This window comes from Strix aluco, chromosome 21 (assembly GCF_031877795.1).
Source record: "Strix aluco isolate bStrAlu1 chromosome 21, bStrAlu1.hap1, whole genome shotgun sequence".
In the NCBI taxonomy this organism is placed as follows: domain Eukaryota; kingdom Metazoa; phylum Chordata; class Aves; order Strigiformes; family Strigidae; genus Strix; species Strix aluco.
Window position 1 is genome coordinate 6437702 of NC_133951.1, and position 6477 is coordinate 6444178.

The following is a 6477-nucleotide window of genomic DNA, read 5'->3' on the forward strand; positions in this document are numbered from 1 at the left end:
GATAGAAAGGGGGGTGGGTGGCAGAGCAAGTGGCTTGGGAGGTCAGGGCCTGGGGCTGAGCAGTGTCCTGGGCCTGGGGGGAAAGGAGGTGGTGGCCAGCGAGCCCCCACCCATGGCCCTCCTGCAGTGGGGGACACTGAAAAGTCATCACCACCCCCCCCACCCCCCCCACCCCCCTCCCCACCTCAGAGCAGGGTTTGCCTAAAAGCCTGGCAGCCCTGCTATCAAAGGGCTGCCTGCAGGGCTGAGGCCTGGGGGCCTCATCACATGGGTGGGTGATGGGGCTGGGGAGGGGGACACAAGCTGCCAGGGGGTGGGTTGCAAACCGCAGTATTTTGTGAGGGTGCAGGATGGGGTTTGGGCTGCACCCCAGGACAATGGGGGTCCTCGTTGTGCTCACGTGGCCCCCCCCATGGCTCCGGGGTCTCCCCTTCCCTCTGCTGCCCCCTTGGGGGATGGCAGCAGCAGCTTCTGCAGGCAGAGCGCAGGCAGCACGTGGGACTCGGTGCAGCCTCCTGGGGGGGGCCTGTCCCCACTGGTAATGCTGCGGCTTGGGGGGGGGCTCACGCCCATTCTCGGTGCCCCTGCAGGGATGTGCTCCCAGCAAAGAGAGAAGGCAGGGGCAGCTGGTGTTAAAAAAGTGATTTTTTTTTTTTAATTATTTTTAAATTAATAAAAAACCTTCACCCTGTTTTTTGTTGGGTTTTTTTTGTTTTCTTTTTAGCAAGATTGATTTGAAAACTAAAAAACCTCCCCCCAGCTCCCCCCTCTCTGGGGAAGGGCCATGATTGGCAGTTGCAGGGACAGGAGGGGCATCGCCTTGATAAATCCCCCTATGCCCTGGGGGTGCCGAGGGAGGGAGGATGGGGTTGGGGGGGGGTCTGTGCAAGAAGCCAGGCTGAATTTCCGAAGCCAGAGAAGAGGCGTGTTTGCTCTGGGCACTGCAAAAAGCGTCCAGGAAATCCAGAGCCAGGGATGAGGGGGCCAGTGGCTCTGTGTCTGTGGCCACGATCTGGGGTGCCAACAGCTGCCTCCATTTATTTTTTGTTATTTCCCCCCGGCCCTTCCTTCTCCTGCCCTGCTGCAGGGATGCTGGGGGGGGAGCCACAGGGAAACCCCCCCACCGAGCCACCCCCGTGCTGCTTCCCCTTCTCTCTGGATTTATATACATTAGATATATATTATATACTTAAAAAAAAAAATGGGGGGAGAAAAGACCAGCTAGTGACTCTTGCAGAGGCTCTCATGGGCCGGTGGCCTCCCTGGCAGCATGTCCCGTCTTCCCCCCCCTTAAAAATAATAATAAAACCACAGGGGTGGCGGGGGGATGGTGCGTTGGGGACACAGCATCTGCCCGACCTGACCAACCCAGACCTAGGTTGCCATCCCGTCAGCATCAAACCTCAGCGTTTTCTCTCCAGCCCCAAGACCCTCCCCTTGCTGTTGCTGCACCACTGTGCTGATGGGGCCTGTGCTATTTTAGGGAGTCTTACAGCTTTTCCTGCCGGTCCCGAGTGCTGTCTAGACAGCTTGAGCAGCCCCTGGGCGTAGCTTTAGCACTCCTGAGCCCCCCGCTCTGCCGCTGACTTGGAGGTAAAACTTAGGGGAACTCCAGGGAGGGTTTAGCTTCTTGCCTCAGTGCATCTTGTTCCCATCTCTTAATCTCTCTGCTCCCACTTTGAATTCAGTCCTCCCAGTTTGGAAGACAAGAATACAGACTAGATGCTTTGGTTTTAATGCCTGAAAACAGGTATCTGGTGTCATTTAAAAGAGCGAGTTCTGCTTCCTGCTTGCCCACCCTCATCCTTTCTTGGAAATGGTCTTTGAGTGCCTCACCCAAGGGGGTGCTCTGACCGTGTGACGGTCCGACCTGGAGGTTTCTAAGGGAAAAGAAATTCTTGGAGGAGGACATTCGGATGATCCAGGAGACGCTTGGCATGGTGAGCTGCTGTCGGTGTCCCCAGGAGGCAGCTGGGCCCTCACCCCCCTCCCTGCCTCTGTGTCACCCTGCTACCCCTGCCCCACGGCCCTGGGTGTCACCCGGCGTGAAGGGTGCCAGGAGGGAAGAGCAGGAAGGGTGTCCCAAGGCTGAAGAGGTAACTGCATGCACCAACCAAAGTGACGCGAAGACATTTTTTAACTAAACAGCTGTAAAGAAAGAAACATGGGTGCTAAGAAGGAGAGGAGATAAAGATCTACCCATGCAACACAGCCACAACCCTGCCTGGCATCCCTCTGTCCTGTGCCCAAGTTAATTTTTGGATGCTCCTTTTCAATCCTGCTCCTGTGTCTGGGCTGCCATCCCTCTCCTTGTCCCGCTCCAGGGGAATCTCCAGGACGCTGCCGGCCAGCTGCCGGCCCTCCGTGACCAGACAGCGTTGGACAGTGACATGGTACGGCCGCGCGCACGCCCGGATCCTGCTCCGGGACGGAGGCGGCTGCGTGCCCGGGGCACCGGTGCACCCAGTCCCTCGGTGTCAGGGCACGGTGCCAGCAGGGCTGGGCAGCGATGCTGGAGGGAGTCAGTGCTCCTGTGGGTGCCATCTCACCCGGCTACGTGGCCAGGGTGGACCCCCTAATCCCTTTTTTCCCCAGAAAAAGCTGAAGGAAAGGCTGAGCCTCTACCCAGCCCCGGAGGAGGCGAGCAACATGGTGCGCTGGGAGGTGCTGGAGGATTGCCTGGTGGGCAGTCTCTGCCTTTGGGGTACTTGAGTTTGGCTCCGTGAGCTGGGGGGTTTGAGGACAGGGCGGGCGGCCCTTGCCGCTGCACTTCCGCCCATAAACCTGCTCCCCTTTGCCTCCTCTTCGCAGGATGGCAGTGAGGGCCAGGCTGCCCCCGCCGAGCCCCCCACTGCAGACATGGACGCCCCGCATGGGGCAAGCTCAGCGCTGGGACTGAAGGGACCAGGGACACAGCCTGCACCCAGGACCAGCAAAGGGACCAGCAAGGGGACTCCACAGGGGCAGCCTGGCTCCCCGGGGACGCAGAGAGCACCAGTGGCCCCTGAGAAGGGGGCAGGTGCTTCGTCAGATAAGACAAAGACTTCTGATGCCCGTGCCACCACCCTGGGGACACAGCCAGGATCCCCTGGCATCAAGACCCCTACGCTGGGGAAAGAGTCAGGGGCCCCTGACACCCAAACCTCCACCCCAGGGGCACAGCCAGGGTCCTCTGACACCCAGAGCACTACCCCAGGGGTGCAGCCAGGGTTCCCCAGCACCCAAACCACCACCCCAGGGGTGCAGCCAGGGACCCCCAGCACCCAAACCACCACCCCAGGGGTGCAGCCAGGGACCCCCAGCACCCAAACCACCACCCCAGGGGTGCAGCCAGGGTCCTCTGACACCCAGAGCACTACCCCAGGGGTGCAGCCAACACCTCCAGGGACCCAAGGAGGAGGAGCAGGGGTTAGAGATCCCCCTTGACACTGGTCCCAGGGCCACATCCCCTTTGCAAGAGCCGTCCGTGCCCTGGTGATCCTCAGGCTCCTGCAGTGTCTCCGATCGCTACGCAGAGACGGTGGAGGCTCTCCGCCAGATCGGGCAGCTCAGCCACCCCTGTGCCAGCCTGAAGGAGCAGGTGGCCCAGCTGGAAGCCAGCAAGTCAGACCACGCCGAGCTTGAGAAGCTGCGCCTGCTCTTCTCGGAGGGAGGTAGGAGCCCCTGGGGGGGCTGGCAGGGGGGTGTTTGGCATGGGGACACCCTGGGCTGGGGGCTCATTGTGCTCAGAGCCTGGCCTCAAAGGCGAGACCCCCTCACTGACAGCATGTCCCCTCGGACCACATCTAGACAAGGAGAGCATCGCCAGCGTTCTGGCCGACCTCCAGGGCCGGGTGTCCTCGCTGCAGGGCCTGACCAGTGACCTGCAGGGCGAGAATGGGAAGGTGAGCTGGCAGCAGTCCCTGGGGGGGCTGCGGGGATGCCAGGGCGGAGTTGGGCAGGGAGGAGGCGGAGGACATGGAGTTGTTGGAGGCAGAGACATAACTCGGGGTGGTGAGAATCAGGCTGTTCCGGGAGCAGCCCAAGGCTGGGTGGGTGAGGGTGCTGCTGGAGTAGCTGGTGGTGTTGCTCTGCACCCCAGACTGGCACACACGAGAAGCTCAGCAGGGGCAGGTCTTTGCCATCTCTTGGGAAGACACGAGAGAGTGTCCAGGACAGCAGGTCATACGTTGGTTTCCCCTGTGCCCATCCTAGGAGCGGGCAGAGGTGAAGATACGGGTCTGCGCACTGAGAGCCCAGGAGGAGCAGCTGGCGAGAGAGAAAGAGCTGCTGGATGAGGCCTGGCAGGAGCTGAAGGCAGACAGGGAGGAGGTGAATGGGGCTGCGCTGCGCGTCCGGCAGCAGGAGGAGGAGCTGAAAAGCGTGACCAAGGTAAGCGGAGCATCTGCGCTTCCGTTCCCAGCTGCACACGGGCTGGCAGCAAAGCTGGGCTTTCACAGCCCTGCCAAAGCAGGGACAGAAAGCCTGTCCTGGAAGGGGAAGGAGGGGATGCCCAAAGGAGTCGTGCCCCAGGGCAGCGCGGGTCCCTGTCCCCAGCCTCCCCAGCTGCTCTGCCTTGCAGCTCTCCTCCCAGAAGTATGAGGAAGGGCAGCGAGCCCTGCAGGAGGCACACAGGGTCGAGTCGCAGGACCAGTCGAGGCTGCAGTCCCTGCAGTGGCAGTTGGAGCAGGTCAAGCAGCAGCAGGAGCGTCCGCACCAGGCAAATACCCCCTTGCCTTCCCTTGTGGGCCTGGGGCCGCCGTGCCAAGGGCCTGAACCTTTGCCAACAGCTTCTCTCTCTCCCTTTCTCCCCTGGATGGGGCAGGACCAGTCTAGCATGGCTCAGCAGAGGAGCCAGCTCCAACAGCTGCGCCAGGAGCTGTCCAAGAGCCCCATGATGCTGCGGACCACAGGCTGGGACTCCAGTGCCCCTGAGAGTGGCTTCTCCAGCATGCTGTGTAAGGCTTTGTGCTTGCTGCTGGTGGGAAGGGACGTGCTGGGGGGCAGCTGCACTTGTATTCCACTTCTCAGGAGGCTTGGTCCGTTCCTGGGGGCTGTTTTAGTTCCCCTGTATATAAACCTCAGATGGGTGTTGGCCGCCTTGTCCTCTGAAGGAGCTCAGCGAAGCTCTGAGCCAGGGCAGTGCCAGGAGAGGGCAGAGAGGCCAGGAAGGGAGAGGCCGGTGGGTTGAAGCCCATTTGCACTGGGAGCGTGGGGAGGATCCTGCTGCAGGGACACGCAGGCAGCACCCAAAGGGATGCTGTGTCGTCTCCATCTGCGGTTTCTCTGACGGCGGCAGCACCACACAACTGGGCTTCTGTTCCAGGCTTTCCACCTCCCATCGGCAGCCCGGGAGGTATCCAAGAACTCCTGGCCAGGGCCAGCTCCGCCGAGCTCAGTGCCACCCTGGCGATGATGAAGTTCCGAGCCCTGCAGGTGAGTTGGTGGGAGACGGGGGTGGGAAGGGGCTTCAAACCCGCTGGGTGGGAGCAGGGCTGGGTGAAGCCTGATCTGAGCCTGGTAGGAGACAGCCCAGGCTGTGGCTCAGATCATTACTGAGCTGTGGGGCTGGGTGGGCTTGGAGAAGCCCCGGGCACCTAGACGAGTGATGGCAGAAGCAAGGACGGGTGGATCCTCCTCACAGCTGGTCTCAGGCTGATGGAGAACGTCCTCCATGGGGTTGTCCTTGTCCTCGCCCTGTCCGTGGATGGGAGAAGCCAGCTCTGTTGGCCTCTGGCATCATGATGTCCCCGTCTGTCACGGTCCACTCGGTGGACTCGTGATGGTTCGTTTGCTACGATCTCGAAAGTGCAAAATTAAGGCGACCAACACCAAAGGGGATAGCAGTAATCAAACAGTGAAACTTTATTGGGTTGCCTGTGAAGAGGCACGCGATAGTTAGAGATGGGTGAAAGAAAGGAGAAAAGTAAAGTTAAGTTTTAGAGAGAAGAGGGAGAGAGGTTATAGCTACCACCGCTGATCTCACGACGTCCTAACGGTCCCGGGTCCAGCTGATGCTGCGTCGTCGATCGTCGTGGTCCTTGGTGGGGAAGCTTCCAATTTTCGTTGTCCAGAAGTAATCTTTTATGCTTAGTAACACACCTTGCTCCACCTCTGCCTCGGGGGTCTCCGCCCTTCTCAGAATTCAATTATCATATCTCCACCCCTCTCGAGCAAGGCCATCGCGCGTGCGCGGGGGGGGAGTATCCGAGGTGTGGTCAGTCTCGGAGGTGGGTAACCTTCAACCAGGAGGTGTGTTTTGGTATTATAATGAAGCAAAGTTCATCTGAGGTTCATGATTTCTTCATCGGTGTTATGGCAACAGTCACGATCCATCTTTTTGACAATGGCTATGCAATTATCACTAACTGCTCTGGCTAGGCCCAGGTACCGAACAATAGCACAACACTCTTTGTACTGCACGGCTCAGGCACCAAAGAACAGCACTGCACTGCCTGCACCACACGGGTCAGTACTCAGGAGAACAGCACAGCACTG